This window comes from Erinaceus europaeus, chromosome X, assembly GCF_950295315.1.
Source record: "Erinaceus europaeus chromosome X, mEriEur2.1, whole genome shotgun sequence".
NCBI classification, from domain to species: Eukaryota; Metazoa; Chordata; class Mammalia; order Eulipotyphla; family Erinaceidae; genus Erinaceus; species Erinaceus europaeus.
Window position 1 is genome coordinate 31,129,084 of NC_080185.1, and position 19,813 is coordinate 31,148,896.

Sequence of the window (19,813 nt, forward strand, 5' to 3'; positions counted from 1 at the left end):
AGTTCAAATAAAGGTCTTTTGAGATTTTTATTATAGAGAACAGTTTCCTCCTGGTAAAATCCTATTTTTATTAAGCTCAAAGCATTAAAAGAAAACAGGGAAGGAGAGAGAAAGTGTGAAAGTGAGAAAGAAAACAGCAAAGCTAAATATTTTTTTTATTAGTGAGTTAATAGTTATCGACAAGATTGTGGGATAAGAGGGGTACAATTCCATACAGTTCCCACCACTAGAGTTCCATTTACCCTTCCTTCCACTGGAAGGATCCCTAGTGTTTATCCTTCTAGGAGTATGGACCAAAGAATTTTATGGGATACATTAGGTGGAAGGTCTGGCTTCTGTAATTGCTTCTCTGCTGGATATGTGCATTGGCAGGTCAATCCATACTCCCAGTGTGTTTCTATCTTTCCTTAGTGGGTCAGGGTTTGGGGGAGGTGGGGATCCAGGATACATCGGTGAGATAGTCTACCCAGGGAAGTCAGCTTGGCATCATGGTAGCATCTGTAAATTTGTGGCTGAAAAGCATTAAGACATAAAGCAGAACAAATTGTTTAATAAATAGGAACCTAGAAGTAAAAATATAGCAGATGAGAATTGAGGGCTTTATGTTGGAAGAAGCTCGGCAGTCTATTACAGAATCCGTATATACTATATACTAGGACCCAAGAGATAAGATAATATAAATAGGGCAGAGACAAAATGACAACTTAGAGGCAGCAGCTGGAGTGAGCTCCGAGGACAACTGCTGGGAAGGGTAGGACACTTGGCCATCAGCAGGATGATGAATAAGTGGTCCTAAGTGTGACACCAAAGAGGTAACTATAGCTCAATTTGGGTTAGAAAACAGAGAAAAAAGAAAGGAAAATTTCTGATTATTTCTAAAGCACACCCCTTTCCCCCACCCTATAACCAGACCCTGGGGGGGGGGGGGCTGGAGAGCTGCTACTAGCAGGCTCCCTGCTGAGCTTTTTTCTTTACCAAGATTCCTGGATCACCAGGGGTGTGATTCCAATCCTTTTCGTTTCTGATTCCCTTTGCTCTTTTTTTTTTTTTTTTCTTTTCAAGCTCAATTGGAGTGACATTATATCTGACCAATCAGAGCCTCATGCCACCTGGAAAAGACTACCTGGAGTTTTTTTTTTTTTTTTAACAATTGGTTGTCTTTGCTCAGGCTGCCTGAGCCAATCAGGAGTCTTCCAAGCTGCAGACTGACAGGGTATATTGCTACTATATATATGCATGTCCCCCCCCCAGGTTGACCAAAATTAACTTTTAGTGTATTTTCCATTGCTAGGTGACTGGGTATCCTATCCATTGTGAGAGGTTCTTGTTTCACTCTACCTACCTCCTGTATCCACTAGCCCCCCTCTCCCTCCTCTTAGCTAATTAAAAAAAAAAACACTTTCCTTTCACTGTTAGTTTTTTCTTTTCTTTTTTCTCATTCTTGTCTTCTTTTCTTCCTTCTTCTGCTTTCTGAATTCACTGATAACCGTTTGTGAATTATTTTGGGGAAGAAATCTGACTCAGAGTGGACTCTCTTTGTGTGTGTCTCTTCTCTACTTCCCTTTCTCCTCTTGGTAACCCTAGAGTTTACAGTGGACAGTAGATTGGCATAATTGTCTATTGTTGCTATCCCTTTTTTTTCCTGTCTCTTTCTTTTTCATTTGGATTTGGTTGTTATTTTTTCTTGGACTGGAGGCATTGTTTGGATAACTGCTATTGGTTAAACTGCTTCAATCCTTGCTTCAGTTACTACTGTAATTTCCAAGGTTGGTGACTGCATTTGTCATAAAAGTATTTAGTACAGCGTGGCTTGTACTCAAAACACAAAAACTGAAGAACAGCAGAACATAAAAATAAAAAAACACATCAAAAAATGGTTAAATCAAAAGCAAATAAAAATGCTATTGCAGTGAATGAAGACAGGAGCCAAGAAGAAACTACAAATCAGTCAGAAATAACCACAGATAAGAAAAGTATAAAAACAATAGCAAACTTAATAATCACAGAAATTAAGACAACTATGGAGGAAAGGGCTAGTAGAATTAGGGAAACAACAGATGAGAATCTCAAGGAAACTACTAGCTGCTTCAAGGTTATTAGAGAACTGAAAGCTGAAATAGCTGAATTGAAGAAAAAAGCTGAGGGAAGGGAAAGCAGACTAACAGAAGCAGAAAACAGAATTAGCCAGACAGAGGATGAAAAAGAGAAAACAAATAAAGAGGTAAAAGAGCTCAAAGAGAGATTGAGAGACACTAAAAACAACAACAGAGACATATAGGATGATCTCAAAAGAATTAACATTCATATAATTGGCCTGACAGAGGAAGAAAGAGAGGAAGGGGAAGTAAACATTCTAGAAGAAATTATAGAAGAAAACTTCCCAGACCTAAATAACAGAAAGGACATTAAGATTCAAGAGGCTCAGAGAAACCCAAACAGAATCAACCCAGACCTGAGGACACCAAGAAACATCATAGTTACAATGAAAAGAAGTAAGGATAAAGAAAGGATCCTAAAGGCTGAAAGAAAAAAACAAAAAGTCACATACAGGGGAAAATCCATAAGATTATCAGCAGAATTATCCACTCAAACTCTAAAAGCCAGAAGAGAATGGCAAGATATCTATTGAGCCCTGAGTGATAAAGGGTTTCAACCAAGGATAATATATCCTGCTAGACTTTCATCCAAACTAGATGGAAGGATCAAAGCCTTATCAGACAGACAACAGTTAAAGAAGGGAACCATCAACAAGCCTGCACTTAAAGAAATTCTAAAAGACCTCTTATAAACAAGAACATCACCATAATACTTAGCATATATCAGAGAAAATTAAAAAAATGCTGAATAATGTCAATACAATACATTAAATCTATAATATCAATAAATGTAAATGGCTTAAACTCACACATTAAAAGGCACAGGATAGGAGGATGGAAACACAACACAACCATATTCTGCTTGCAAGAATCCTATCTGACCCAACAAGACAAACACAGACTTAAAGTGAAAAGATGGAAAACTATCATACAGGCTAGTGGACCACAAAAAAAAAAAAAGGCAAGAGAAAAAGGGGAAGCCATTCTGGTCTCTGAAACAATAGACTTTAAATGAAATAAAGTAATAAAAGATAGGCAATGCAATTACATAATGATTAGAGGTTCAAACAACCAATAATATTTAACAATTATTAACAGCTATGCACCCAGTGAGGGACCATCTAAATACATCAAACACCTACTGAAAGAATTACAAAACTACATCAATACTAATACAATAATAGTGGGAGACTTTACCACCCAACTCTCACACTAAGGCAGATCAAAGAAGCAGAGAATCAACAAAGAACAAGAGAATTAAATGAAGAGATGGATAGACTAGACCTCTTGGACATTCTCAGAGTTCTTCACCCCAAAAAACTCAAATACACATTCTTTTAAATTCCACACAACACATCCTCAAGGACAGACCACATGTTAGGCCACAAAGACAGCATCAAAAAATTCAAGAGCACTGAAATCATCCCAAGTATCTTCTCAGACTACAGTGGAGTAAAGTTAACATTTCACAACAAACAGAAAATTACTAAAAAAACACAAAATTTGGAAACTAAACAACATACTGCTTCAGAGCCACTGGGTCAGAGAGACACTCAAACAAGAAATTCAAATGTTCCTGGAAACAAATGAAAATGAAAACACAAGCTATCAAAAATATTTGGAACACAGCTAAAGCAGTATTGAGAGGGAAACTCATAGCCATACAATCACATATTAAAGAACAAGAAAAAGCTCAAATAAATTTCCTTGCTGCACACCTTAAGGACATAGAAGAAGAGGAACAAAGGAACCCAAAAGCAACCAGAAGGACAGAAATCACTAAAATTAGAGCAGAAATAAACAACATCGAAAATAAGAGAAACATACAAAAGATCAATGAAGCCAAATATTGGTTCTTTGAAAAATTAAACAAGACTGAAAAACCCCTAGCCAGACTCACTTAAAAAAAGGGGAGAACACTCAAATTAATAGAATCATAAGTTATAGAGGAGATATCACAACTGACAGCACAAAAATCCAGAAAATTTTGCCAAATGTCTGTGAAGAACTATACACCACCAAGCTAGAAAATCTGGAAGAAATTGAATAATTCCTAGAAACATATGCCCTTCCAAAACTGAACCAAGAAGAACTACAAAACCTAAATGCACCAATCACAAAGAAATCGAAACAGTAAATATATATATTTTTAAACCTCTGTCAAATGATCGAAGAAACAGGAATGCTCCCTTCCATCTTCTATGAAGCCAATGTCACCCTGATACCAAAATCAGATAAGGACACAACAAAAAAGGAAAACTACAGACCAATATCTCTGATGAACATAGATGCCAAAGTATTAAACAAGATCTTGGCCAACTGGATAGAGCAGTAAATCCAAAAGATTATTCATTATGACCAAGTCGGATTTATCCCAGTAATGCAAGGCTGGTTCAACATCCATAAGTCAATCAATGTCATTCACCACATCAATAAAAGCTAAGCCAAAAACCACATGATTATCTTAATAGATGCAGAGAAAGCCTTTGACAAAATCCAACCCATTCATGCTCAAAACACTACAAAAAATGGGAATAGATGAGAAATTCCTCAAGATAGTGGAGTCTATATATAGCAAACCTACAGCCAACATCATACTCAATGTACAGAAGCTGAAAACATTCCCGCTCAGATCAGAGACTAGACAGGGCTGTCCACTTTCACCATTACTCTTCAACATAGTATTGGAATTTCTTGCCATAGCAATCAGGCAAGAGAAAGAAATCAAAGGAATACATATTGGAAGGGAAGAAGTCAAGATCTCACTATTTGTAGATGATATGATAGTATACATAGAAAAACCTAAAGAATCCATTAGAAAATTAATGGAAGTTATTAGGCAATATAGCTAGGTGTCAGTCTATAAAATCAGTGTACAAATGTCAGTGGCATTTCTTTATGCAAACACTAAATCTGAAGAAGAAGACATCCAGAAATCACTCCCATTCACTGATGCATCAAAAATCAATAAAATACCTAGGAACAAAGCTGACCAAAGAAGTGAAAGACTTGTATACTGAAACTATGAGTTTTCACTATTCAAGGAAATAGAAACTGATACCAAGAAATGGAAAGATATCCCATGCTCATGGATTGGAAGAATAAATATCAAGAAAATGAATATTCTCCCCAGAGCCATATACAAATTCAATACAATACCCATCAAAGATCCGCCAAGCTTCTTTAAGAGAATAGAACAAAAACTACAGTCATTTATCTGGAACCAGAAAATACCTAGAATTGCCAAAATGATCTTAAGGAAAAGAAACAGATATGGAGGCATCATACGCCCAGATCTCAAACTATATTTTAAAACCATCATCATTAAAACAGCATGGTACTGGACCAAAAATAGGCACACAGACAAGGGGAACAGAATTGAAAGTCCAGACCTAAACTCCCACACATATGGACATCTACTCTTTAATAAGGGGCCCAAAGTATTACATAGATGAAGGAGGCTCACTTCAATAAATTGTGCTGCCTGGGAAAACTGGGCTGAAACATGCAGAAGAATGAAACTGAATTACCTTATCTAACCAGAAACAAAAATAAACTCCAAATGGATAAAAGACCTGATGTTAGACCAGAAACTATCAAATACTTAGAGGAAAACATTGGTGAAACACTTTCTAACCTAAACCTGAAGGACATCTTTGATGATACAAACCCAATTGCAAGGAAGACTAAAGCAGAAACAAATAGATGGGACTACATCAAATTGAAAAGCTTCTGCACAGCCAAAGAAACTATCACACAAATAAAGAGACTCCTCACAGAATGGGAAAAGAGCTTCACATGCCATACGTCAGACAAGAGTCTAATAACCAAAATATACAAAGAGCTCAGCAAACTTAGCACCAAAAAATCAAATGACCCCATCCAAAAATGGGCAGGGGATATGAGCAAAACATTCACTTCAGAGGAGATCCAAAAAGATAACAAACATATGAAAAATTGCTCCAGGTCACTGATTCTCATAAAATGCAAATAAAGACAACATTGATATAACACCTCACTCGTGAGAATGGCATACATCAAAAAGGACAGCAGCAACAAATGCTGGAGAGGCTATGGGGATAGAGAAGCCCTTCTGCACTGCTGTTGGGAATGTAAATTGGTCCAGCCTCTGTGGAGAGCAGTCTGGAGAATTCTCACAAGGCTAGAAATGGACCTTCCATATGATCCAGCATTACCTCTCCTGGGGATATACCCCAAGGATTCTATAACAGGAAACCAAAAACATATGTGTACACCTATGTTCATAGTAGCACAATTCGTAATAGCTAAAACCTGGACGCAACCCAGGTGCCCAACAACAGATGAGTGGCTGAGAAAGCTGTGGCACACACAATGGAATACTATGCAGCTATTAAGAACAATGAACCCGCCTTCTCTAACCCATCTTGGATGGAGCTAGAAGGAATTATGTTAAGTGAGCTAAGTCAGAAAGATAAATATGAGTATGGGATGATAACACTCATCAACAGAAGTTGAGAAAGAAGAACAGAAAGGGAAACCAAAGCAGGATTTGACTAAATTGAGAGTATGGCACCAAAATGAAAACCCTGAGGTGAGGGTAAGGGTGGACATTCGGCTTCCCAGGGCAGTGGGTGTGGGGTGAGGTGGGGGGTGGCAGAGAACACAGTCTTTTTGTGGTGGGAGTGGTGTTTATCCACACTCCTATTAGTTGGTATGCATATAAATCACTATTTAATTACTATGAGGGGAAAATTGATTGTATGTCTCAAACTTTTTAAAGCACAGACTGAATCTTTTTAATATATAGGCTGAATCTTTGATATGTTTACTCTCCAAAGGCTAGACCAGGGAGAATAGAAGTAACCGGTGGCACAACTATATACAAGATGTTGGGTATTATACAGCAAATCCTAACAAAAGGACTTTTCAAAGTTAACCCAATTACCAAATAATATGATGATAACAATAACTATCCATTGCCTTCTTGAACCCTAAGACAGCAGGAACCTCACATTTCCACTACAGAGACTATATTTCCCCCGGTCCTGGAACCTTAGGGTGGTGCGCACCTCCTGCATTCTTCTCTCAATTCATATCAAATAATACTGCATCCGCTAATCACAACCTAATCAAAGTAAGGAGTGCTACCCCAGCATGCTTCACTTCAGATGGTGTCCAGACACTTCAGGTGTGGAATGACAACCCTTTAGCTTCATTATTCGGGTGAGACCGTTCCTTTCATAGTATTTTCTAATTCCATTACAGGTGGTTCACTTCCTAAGAAAATCCCAAAACCTAGATATAGACCAGGTCCCCTGACATAGAGCATATGTTCATATGTACTCATAAATTAGGGCAAAATATATACCTGAAAGCAAAAGTTCACAATAGTCTGCAGTGAGTAGCCCCCAACATTTATTCTGCACTATTCCAGCCTTTAGGTCCATGATTGTTCAACAATTTGTTTGGCTTTGTATGCTAGCTCTCTTTTCAGCACCAAGTTCCAGATGTCAGCATGATGCCGACCAGACTTCCTTGGACAGACGACCCCACCAATGTGTCCTGGAGCTCCGTTTTCTCAGAGACCCACCCTACTACGAAAAAGGAGAGGTAGACTGGAAGTATGGATAGACCATTCAATGCCCATGTTCAGCGGGGAAACAATTATAGAAGCCAGACCTTCCACCTTTTGCAACCCACAATGACCTTGGGTCCATACTCCCAGAAGGACAAAGAATGAGAAATCTATCAGGGGAGGGGATGGGATATAGAGATCTGGTGGTGGGAATTGTGTGTATTTGTACCCCTCCTATCCTCAGGTTCTTTTAATGTCTCCCTTTTTAAGTAAAAAAAAATATAAGAGAAATATTTTCTAATTAGATCTAGATACCCTCCTCACCTTCTTCCTGTTTCATTTCCCTCGCTCACTCTAGCTCCAACTCTGTCAGATAAAGTAAGGAATACAAAAATGAATAATGGCAAGAGACTGGAACAATTTAATAATGACCTTTTTGATCACTATCAAGCCACCTCATCAACTGTGGCCTTAGGGAATCCTGGGACTCCTGCATAGATATGATGGACCTTTGTCTCTAACAGATCACTCTCTCACCCATAACTGGCCATATTCATTAGGAATAGCATCATGGACCTTCCTATAATCCTTTATAGGACCTTTCCCTCAATGTGGAACAACAATGATAGGGACTGCCCCACTCTTAGAAGAGAGGCTGGGTCAATATACTCTTCTACTCAGGAAGGCAGGTCCTGAAATGAGTGTACCTAGAATGTTCCTAGCTATGACCATGGAACACGAGCCATGACCTACCAGGATGCAGAGGTTACAGAGGCTCCTGTGCTGAATATGGGCCCAGATCAGATCTATGTTGTTTAACATTAACTGTGTTTATATACTTTTCCCATGTTTGGGATCTACTCTCTTCCCTGATTCAGCTTTCTAGTTCTATTTCCAATTCTGACACCATATCTCCAGACAATAGCTTTAACCCACCATCAGCCTGGGAAACAGTAGAATTCAGTGCCTGATTGGAGGTCCCTCTGTGCCTTTCTGCTCCTCCTTCCAATCCCTTCATGCAGAAGTACTAAGAGGTGGTGGGTCCAAGGTTGATCTCACTAGTGTATTTTTAAAGATTAGTTAAACTCCTGAAAAATCTGACTGTGAGATGATATAGCTGCTGTGACCTTGTGGGCGTACTAGCCCTCTTATATTGCTGGAGGGGTTCAAAGGTAATGTTCTAAAGAGTATATGAAATTCTGAGAGAATGGGACAAATGATTGCCAATAAGCCTTGCAAAATAGTAACTATTGCTAAGGCACAAGGTTATAGATAGACCTGTGAGAAGTCAGAAGTAAAACAAGCAATTTAGGCTGTATTTTGTTTATAAGGTACATGTAATGGTAAATAGGAGTTTAGCTACCAACATGGAGTTTATCCAGAGGCTTTTTGAAGTGACAGTGCTTGCTACATGTGCTGTGGGAAGGAAGGGTTAAGAGGAAGAAGTAATTGTGGGTTTTTCTTTTCAGAGTCTGTGAAGTCCACACCTGATTGGCTAGATGTCCACCTACCCTTTCCAGTAGCTACAGTACTTCCCACATTATGATAGTCACCATCCCCTCTGTTCATGTCATTGTTCAGAAAGGTAAATGACATACACCTTTATTTATGAACTTTGAATTGAACATGGCATCAAAAAAGGGCCTTCCCTCATCTTTAAAGGCACAGGATCCTGTGATCAAGCAAATATGTTCAATTCAGAGATGGAACTTCATGCCAATCACATTGTTCCCTCTGTCATTATAGGGAGCATCCGAGGGATTGAAGATGTACAGGAAAGGGAAAGTAAGAGTTTAGGATTGGATAATGTTGGCCAAAGGTCTCTATATATACCTGTGTGTGGTAGTAGGCAGCCAAGGGGTCACTGCTGGGCATTGAAAGAGGAGCAACTTGTACCAACATTGCAAATGTTTCTAGATCAGTTTTTAGTAGCCTCACAACTGAAACAGCCTCACAGTCTTCAGAGATCTTGAGTTTTATGGTCTGGTGAATGACAGTTTTTCAAATTTTTTATTATCTTTATTTATTGGGCAGAGACAACCAGAAGTTGAGAGGGTAGGGTAGATAGGGAGGAAGATGAAAGAGAGACACCTGCAGACCTGCTTCACCACTTGTGAAGCTTTCCCCTTGCAGGTGGGGACTGGGGGCTCTAACCTGGGTCCTTGAGCACTGTAACATGTGTGCTCAACCAGGTGCACCACCGCCCACCCCCTGTGAATGACAGTTTTTATGTTAAGGGGATGTTGATGGTATGAGGTACTTAAGAGGCACTTTGCCTGATAGCAGGCTTTTGTGAAAAGACCATTCATACATATCATGCTGTATGTTTCTGCTGGGGTGAAAAATATTCTACCATACCCCAATGGAAGAAATGTATTTACTCTGGGATTAATACTCTGCAGAGGAACACACCTTTCCAAGATTCTTTTGTAGTACCAAGAGGTAGTACTGAAGGGAAATTCTAGACTATGGATAATGTGAGAGCCTTTAATATCTGACACAGAGTTGACATTTGATATACATTTGCTGAAAACAAAATGGATAGTATATAAATACTGTGAAAAAATTACCAAGTTTTGTGGTCTGGGAGATGGAGCAGTGGATAAAGCACTGGACTCTCACACATGTTGTCCTCAGTTCGATCCCCAGCAACAGATATGCCAGAGTGATGTCAGGTCCTTTCTCTCTCTCCTCCTATCTTTCTTATGAATAAATAAAATATTTAAAAAAAAATCACCCTGGGTCCATGCTCCCAGAGGGATAGAGAATGTGAAAGCTATTGGTGAGGGGATGGGGTATGGAGATTGGGTGGTGGGAATTGTGTGGAGTTGTACCCTCCATCCTATGATTTTGTTAATGTCTCCTTTCTTAAATAAATAAATTTAAAAAAAGAAAAAATCATCAAGTTTAAAGTTACAGGGTCTTAGTTCAAGTACCTTTGGTAATTATTCTCTTTCTGAGCATAATTGTAACATTTAAAATAAATTTAATGATGCTTTTCCTGCCTCATAAAACAGTTATGGAAGAGAATATATATATAAAAATAAGTGAATTTTTTTTGAATTCTAAAACTCAAAATTAATACCTGGAGTGATCAAGGACAGCCATTTTGTTGTTCATTAAACTAAGATGATTTTAGAGCTTACTATAGAAAGAATTTATGGCTGGCCTCTGCCCCCACAAGTATCCATCTGCAAAGAAATCTCTGTACTGCCTAAAATCTTATCTCAGACACCTGTGCAATCCGTATAAAAATCAAATTCCCTCCTGTCCAGTGATGGGTCTTCTTGATTGACAGGAAGTGCAGGAAGCTCAGTGGGCTTTGTATGTAATGCTTTTGGAAATCATTAGCCAGAGGTCCAGCACTGTCTCCTTGACTAGTCATACTCAACCTTTCAGAGGTGAGTTATCACAGGATATTATTTCTGTATCCTCAACTTATCACCATAATGGTAATGTCTCAAGGGGATGGAGGAGCTGGAAAGAGGGGAACAGGTTTCCCTGTCTCCTCACCTTGTGATTCACAAGGAGTAGTTGATTTGACTTTCAATCAGTCTCCTCTTTGTGTGTCTCTCCTTTCATCTGAGGCCTTGCTACTCACCTTGGGCTCTGCTCAGTTGATCTCAAAGGAAGCTCTTTCACATTTCCTTTCTTGGATACATTGTGCAGAGTTCCTATTTAAATGGATGCTTTGTTCTCAGGGTTAAGGGAGAGAAGGTGGGATGATTTAAAAATCCTGCTGGGAATCCTTGAGGAAGCAGGCTGGAGTACTGTTTGCAGAAGTCAATAGGCTTGTTGTAAGCAGGCATTATGTGTTCTAGCACAGGCGGCTGAAACAAATCAATTTCAATTTACTTGTCCAGCAAAAGGAGCCATTATTTAGAACTGAATAGATAGAGCTCCTATAATATATTGTGAAAACTTATTGTAGTTTTTACTGAGAACTAGCTTATGATGAAATTATTTGTTTAGAAGCAAAGTGTGGATGTTTACAGAATATAAATTCTGGAGCTATTGATTAGAAGCAGTTGAAGAATGAGTTACATTTCTTTTCTAGATGTGGTGGCTAGGTGATATCCATCCGACACTGATATCAGAGTACATTGCAGGCAGGAAACTTAGAGGAATCCTTGTTTTGACAACAAGCACAATTAAAACTAGGGGAAGGTTTTTGCTAGTTAGGGAGATAGGATAGTTAAGGCTAAAGTTAATTTCCCTTTAAAGAGCAAATTAGCTCATAAATTTGGCTTCTTTACATTTTCCCTTAAGAATGACTGTTCCTGGCTCTATATTTTACATTCATGGAAGTTTTACACTTCCCTTTTTGCACAATTTATTTAAAAAAATAAGACATTTGGGCTTGATATATGATTCAAGCCTTGCTATCAAACTGGTTGACTGGCTGATAATATATTTTCTATTTATCAGACCTTTCTATGCATCTGGTATAGCTTCTGATTACTGCTATTTTGGAAAATCTATCTTTTCGATGAGTACAAGCTCTCATGTTTTGCACAAACATCTCTCTCTCTCTCTCTCTCTCTCTCACACACACACACACACACACATTTAAAAAGCATATCAACACCAAGTTCATTTGAGACCTACTGGGTGCAAATATTATGCCATCTCTGTGCCTTTGCCATTATTATAGTGTAATAATATAACTTTGGATCTTGCTCAGTTCACTTATCTGAGTAGGACACTGAGCTTGGGAATTATAGCTCAGGACAACAAACCTCAGTCGTACATAATCTAAAGACTATCCATGCCTTTATAGTGGAATCAGTTTATGCTTGACATCCTCCATCAGTAACTCTCACTTCAGCTTCCTCCACTTTTCCCATGGGTGCTTTACCAATTGTACTTCCATAAGCCTTGACTTTAGTGAGTGTTTATTTGATTTTAGCTAGCTAAATGAATGAAAAGATGTCTCAAGGGTAAAGCAATAGAAAATTTTATATGTTAAAACAAACTAAAGTAATAGAATATTGTCTATATTTAATAGAGGTTTTTTTCAAACAATGGAAGATTTAGGTACTCTGTCTATCCCTATGATAGGTGATGTGGGGTAACTAGGTCATGTCTTGTTTGTAATTTAATGTGTGGAATTTGGATTTCCTCATTTTCAAACTTTGTCTTTGTAAACTTTACTTTGGAAGAAGAACCAAGGACAGACCAAATGCAGTCAGAGTTCAGGAAACATTGGACAGTGCCTTCAGGGGAAAATATGTGCATATAATTTGAATAACTAAAGAAAATATTTAGTAGTGTCATTTTATTTTTAAATTTAATATGATTTTATTAGTGCTTTAAATGTTAGGAGAAAATGACTAGAGGGCTCTAAGCTCCACCTCCATCAGGACCTAGGGAGAGAAGAGGGAAAGGAGACGGGCATTCATAAATATCAATAGGTGTAGGTGCTACTTAGAAAGGAAGAAAAGGCAAGGTCATAGAAAAAATGGATATATATATATATATTCAACCCAGGTCTGTAATCTTTGGAGAACTAATACAGTTTCAAATGAAGGGAATGGAGATGCACAGAACTCTGGTGTTGGGAACATTGTAGAATCATACCCTTGTTAACTCAAAAAAAAAGACAAGAAGATAAAGACAATAAAGAAGGAGAAGGAAAAGAAGGAAGAAGGAGAGGAGGAGGAGGAGAAAAGATTACACTGTACCCACCAATGAAGTTCTGTGACAATGTGTCCTTCCCCTACTCCAAAAGATAACCATCATAATTCTCACAAAGTCTTAAAAGTTTGCTCCATTTTACTAGGAGTGTACATAAACACCATTTCCACCACCAAAAGACTGTGACCCATCCCTCCCACCTACTCCCACCCCCCACTGTCCCAGGAAGCTGCAAGTCTACACCTCACCACAGGGTTTTTACTTTGATGCCCTACTTACAATTTGGTCAGGTCCTGCTTTTAGTTTCCCTTTCAGATCTTCTTACTCAACTTCTGTTGATAAATCACTAGTTAATTAATACGAGGGGGGAAAATTAATTTTATGTCTCGAAGTTTTTCAAAACAAAAACTGAATCTTTTCAATATATAGGCTGTGTAATTGATATACAGACTCTCTCAAAAGTCTAGACCAAGTAGATCAGAAGCAACCAATAGCACAGCTATATAAAAGATACTGGGTACTGTACAGCAAACCATAACAAAAGGACTTTTCAAAGTTAACCCAATTAACAAATAATGTGATGATAAAATTAACTATCCATTGTCTTTTTGAACCCTAAGACAGCAGGAACCTCACATCTCCACTATAGAGCCTCTACTTCCCCCAGTCCTGGAACCCTTGGATAGGCCCACTTTCCCGTATGCCTTTCCCAATCCATATCAAATAATATTGCATCTGCTGATCACAACCTAACCAACACGATTGCCACCTCAACATGCTTCACCTCAGACTGTGTCCAGAGACTTCACGTGTGGAATAACAACCCTTCAGCGTCATTACTCGGGTGAGACCTTTCCTTTCATAGTATACTCTAATTCCATCTCAGGTGGTTCACTTTCTAACAAAGTCCCAAAACCTAGATATACACTAGTTTCAGTGAGAGAGAGCATATGTTCACACGTATCCATAAACTACTGCAAAATATATACCTGAAAGCAGACGTACACTAGAGTTTGCAGTGAGTACCTCCCTAACACTTCCTCTCCACTATTCCAAGCTTTGGGTCCATGATTGCTCAACAATTTGTTTGGCTTAGCATGTTAACTCTCTTTTCAGTCACCAGGTTCCAGATGTCATCAGGATGCCGGCCAGGCTTCCCTAGACTGAAGACCCCACCAATGTGTCCTGGAGCTCAGCTTCCCCAGAGACACACCCTACTAGGGAAAGAGAGAGGCAGACTAGGAGTATGGACCGACCTGTCAACGCCCATGTTCAGCGGGGAAGCAATTACAGAAGCCAGACTTTCTACCTTCTGCAACCTACAATGACCCTGGGTCCATGCTCCCAGAGGGATAGAGAATAGGAAAGTATCAGGGGAGGGGGTGGGATATGGAGATTGGGTGGTGGGAATTGTGTGGAATTGTACCCCTCCTACCCTATGGCTTTGTTAATCCTTTCTTAAATTAAAAAAAGTTTGCTCCTTTGTTTTTGCACATTTATGTATTTTATTTTATATATCCTCATATGAGCAAGATCATTCAGTAGTTGTTTTTCACTTCCTTCTTTACTTTGTGAAGGAACTCTGCTTTAAATCAAGAAGACTGGAGCTGAGGTGAATGAAGGGAGAAAGGAAGTTTATTTACTAGAGGGCTAAGAGTTCAGATCACTCTGATAACTATGACCTCAAAAAGGGATAGTACAAGCTTATATAGGGGCTGCAGGCTTGAGAGTTAAAAACATCATTACAAAGCAGAGACTGCAAGGTTAAAGGGTCAGACTTATACCCACTGCTCAGGGTCTGGTTGCCCTACTTACTGTTATGGTTACTTGTTATCTTTCCTGTCTGGGGAAGTTTAGCCTTAGCATAAGATATACCACTGGGGGGATACCTTTTAGGAGGGCAGAAGGTAGCCAGGGTTACAGAAGCTGATGTGACAAGCTGTTAAAGACAAAATATGGCAGTAACCTTTGTTACTATAGATAGAGGTTGGCACATTTGCTTTTTCTCCATCAAACATCTTAACTTTCTTGACTCTGCTCTGAGCTGGGGACTTCTCATTACAAGTTCAGTCTGATCATCATCATCTCAATTTCATTTTCACTTACTATGATCTTCCATTTTTTAAACATTTTTATTATTGACTACAGACAGCCAGAATTTGAGAAGGAAGAGGGAGGTAGAGAGGGATAGAGATGGAGAGACACCTGAAGTCCTGCTTCACCACTCGTGAAACTTTCCACTTGCAAGTAGGGACTGAGGGCTTGAATCTAGGTCCTTGTGCACTGTAATGTGTGCACTAAACCAGGTGCACCACCATCTGGCCCCTGATCTTTCATTTTTACACAACCACTGCTCTATCTCAAAGTTTCTGAATGGAGTCTTTCTATATATTTTCAACCCTTTATTCTCAGCTATTCTGTTCTGTGTTGAAGCCTTTTTACAAATTCATCACAATTATTTATTTTATTATTGTTATTATCATTATTATTATCGTTATCATTATTATTATTCCTCCAGGATTATTGCTGGGGCTTGGTCCCTGCACTATGAATCCACTGCTCCTGCTGGTCATCTTTTTTCCATTGTTGTTGCTGCTGAATAGGACAGACAGGAATTAAGAGAAGGGAAGAGAAAGTTAGAAGCCTACAGACTAGTTTCAAGGCTTGCGAAGCACCCCCCTGCAAGTGGGGATCCAGGGGCTAGAACTGGGATCCTTGTGCTTCACACTATGCAAGCTTAATCCAGTGGCTTACCTCCCAGACCCCCCACAATCATATTATAAATACATATTGTGAGGCTAATTTGTTTTTTGAATTCTCTATCAACGTCACTAAGCATAATCACCTCCAGTTCCATTAATCTTGTGCCAAAAGACATTACATCAATTTTTTAAAATATATATATATATATTTTATTTATAAAAAGGAAACACTGATAAAAACCATAGGATAAGAGGGGTACAACTCCACACAATTCCCACCACCAGAACTCTGTATCCCCTCCCCTCCCCTGATAGCTTTCCTATTCTTTAACTCTCTGGTAGTATGTATGGACCCAAGGTCATTGTGGGATGCAGAAAATGGAAGGTCTGGCTTCTGTGATTGCTTCCCCACTGAACATAGGTGTTGACAGGTCAATCCATACTCCCACCCTGTCTCTCTCATTCCCTAGTGGGGAAGGGTTCTGGGGAATCAGAGCTCCAGGACACATTGGTGAGGTAGTTTGTCCAGGGAAGTATGGTTGGCATCATGGTAGCATCTGGAACCTGGTGGTTGAAAAGAGAGTTAACATATAAAGCCAAAAATTGTTGACTAGTCATGAACCTAAAGGCTGGAATAGTGCAGATGAAGAGTTGGGGGGGGTCTCTGTTTTGTAGATAGTGGAGTAGTATTCCATGGAGTATATATGCTGTATCTTCTTTATCCTGTCATCTACCCAAGGGCATTTAAGTGACTTCTGATCCTTGATTACTGTGAACAATACATCTATAAACATAGGGGTGATTATATCCCTTTGAATTAGAGTTATGTCCTTTGGGTATCTTGTAGTCGTTTTGACTCAAGGCATTTACATGTTTTTATTTGTTGAAAGAATCCCCATACTGTTTTCCATAGGGGTGAGAAGTGCCATCTTTAAAATGACAACATAAAGTGTTTATTTGGACAACTTAATAATCAAACATTTGGTGCCACTCAAGTAAAACTAGTTGTTTGTGATACACAAAAAAATAGAAAAGAATTGATAATCAAGAAGTAAATTCATGCATATACAAGCAATCAACTAGTATTTGAGGAGAGAGACAATAATGCAAAATGAGGAAATGTCTCTTCCATAGACAGTGATGAGACAACTCTATTTCTTCAGGGAAAAGTATGAAATTAAGTCCTACATTCACTACTCACAGAGTGGCTAAAAAAATTGTAGGGTGGAGCATAGATAGCATAATTATTATGCAAACAGACTCTCACGCCTGAGGCTCCAAAGTCCCAGGTTCAATCCCCCGAACCACTATAAGCTAGAGTTGGTTAAAAAATTTTAAAAAAATAGAAAAATAAAATTGTGGTGTGTGAAGCTGGGTGTTAATATACCTGGTTGAATGCACATGTTATAATAGGCAAGGACTCGAGTTTGAATCCCTGTTCCTCACCTGCAGGGGGAAAGCTTCGTGAGTGGTGAAGCAGGTCTGCAGGTGTCTCTCTTTACCTCTCCCTCTCTATCTCCCCTTACCCTTTCAATTTCTGGCTGTCTCTATACAATAAATGAAAAATTAAAAAAAATTGTGGTGTTTATACACATGGAACGCCATTCAGCTGTTAAAACACCGAAGTCATCCCCTTTGCCCCATTGTGGATGGAACTTGAAGGAATCATGATGATTGCAGTAAGTCAAAAGTAGACGCACAAATACAGAATTCACTTGCTTATAAGTTGAACTTAAGAAATAAGAACCAAAAAGGAAATCATATAGTGAAACTTGGACTGAGTGTGGTGTATTGCACTAAAGCAAAGGATTCTGGGGGCAGAAAGGAAATGAGTGGGTGGAGAGAACCTTGAGGTCCTGTTGCAGGATACATGGGGAGATAGAAAATTGTACATATCCATGTGTCAGCAACTGTATTTTAAACTATTTACCCTCCATCAATACTATGGAAAATAATAAAAAACTATTAAAAAGATAAATGTAAGGACAAAAACATCAGAGAATATGCAGGGGGAAAGCTCCTTGTCATTTATCTTGGCAATGATTTTGGATTTGATATCTCTTATATAAGCAGCCAAAGCAAAATGAAACAAGTGGGAATGTATCAAACTAAAAAAAAAAGCTTCAGTATAGCAAAGGAGGCAATCAACAAAATGCAACCACACTCTATGGGATAACTGAGGACCACATATTGGGTCAGAATTTGATTTCTAAATATATAAATTACTCATGCATCTTGGTAGCTGAAAATAACTAGTCTAATTAAAAATGGGCAAACGACATGAATAAATATGTCTCTAAAGAAACGGTGTGTAGAAATTCTATTATGATGACTGCAGGATGATTTCACTCATCTATGGAAGAAAGAGAATTAAAACATATAAACTTAAAAAGTGTATATATAATTAACCCATACCTGTAAACTGGGTAAAACTATGGTGGTTATCACTGTAGGGGCATAGGGCCAAAAGACTTTGGTTGTGGGTGAGTGATTTAGATATATACCTCTATTATTTTATCAGCTTGTTGGAAAAGTAATTTTTTTCTGTTTTTTAGTGCAGAAATGGGTCATGACTTTTCTGATAACCCTATCTTATAAATCACTATTTAATCACTAATTAAATACAATAATAAAAGTTCAAACCCCAACATCACTGCTTGTTAGTTTTATAACTTTGTACAAATTACAGACCCTTTCTGAGACTCCATTTCTTCATCTTCAAAATACAAATTATTTAATTTAAACTATTTATTTTAATGAGTCAGAAGCTGTGTGTGTGTGTGTGTGTGTGTGTGTGTGTGTGTGTGTGTGTGTGTGTGTTAGAGAGACCATAGTAGAGTACTACTAAACTACTAAGCTCTGGCTTATGAAGATGCTGGGACCTCAGAGACTCAGGCATGAAAGTCTTCTGCATAACTATTATACTATTTTCCCTGCCCCAAACACAAATTCTGATAGTAACCACAGGTTGTTGTGTTGTTTAACTGAAAAAGGGCATACAAAGTGCTTAGTTAGCTCAATGACTGATACTTTGTAAGCACTTAATAAATATTATCCACTTATTATTATAAGTATTACCCAGTAATACTTATAATAATAATTCTCCATCAGTTACATATTATGCTTAAATTACTTATAGTTTAACTCTAGTACAAATACCACCTGTCTTTCTGCCCTATAATTTGAGTAGACCCTGGCAAACTGTCATCTATACCAAATTAAGTACTACTGTGTTTAGAAACCTGTAAACTAGTTTATATTATTGTAAAAGTTCATACCATATCAATAGAAAGAAAAAGTATAAAACTTCTAAAAAAAAAAAAAAGAAAAAGAAAGAAAAGGACATTCTGTAATGATTCTATTCACAGAATCTCATGATATCACAAGATCAAAATGTTCTGACAACTTTTATGAATTGTTAGGCAATAAACTTTATTATGAAAAAATAAAAGTAAATAAATGAAATGTCTCATAATGATATCAAATACTACATGAAGCTAAGGATACAGGGTAACATGAATTTTATATAATCATTTTAATATTTCTTGATTTTTGTATTATCATTGTCACAGTGGTATAACTATGCAAGGACATATTATTCCTCTCTTCAAGAATTATTTCAGATTTATCTGAAAAGATCTTACCTGTGCATAAGGATAATCAATTTTTTTTAAAAAATATTTTTATTATCTTTATTTGTTGGATAGAGATAGAAATGGTGAGGGGAGAGGGTCAGAGAGTAGGAAAGACAGAGAAACAACTACAACCCTGCTTCGTCACTCATGAAGCTTTTCCCCTGCAGGTGGGCACCGGGGGCTAGA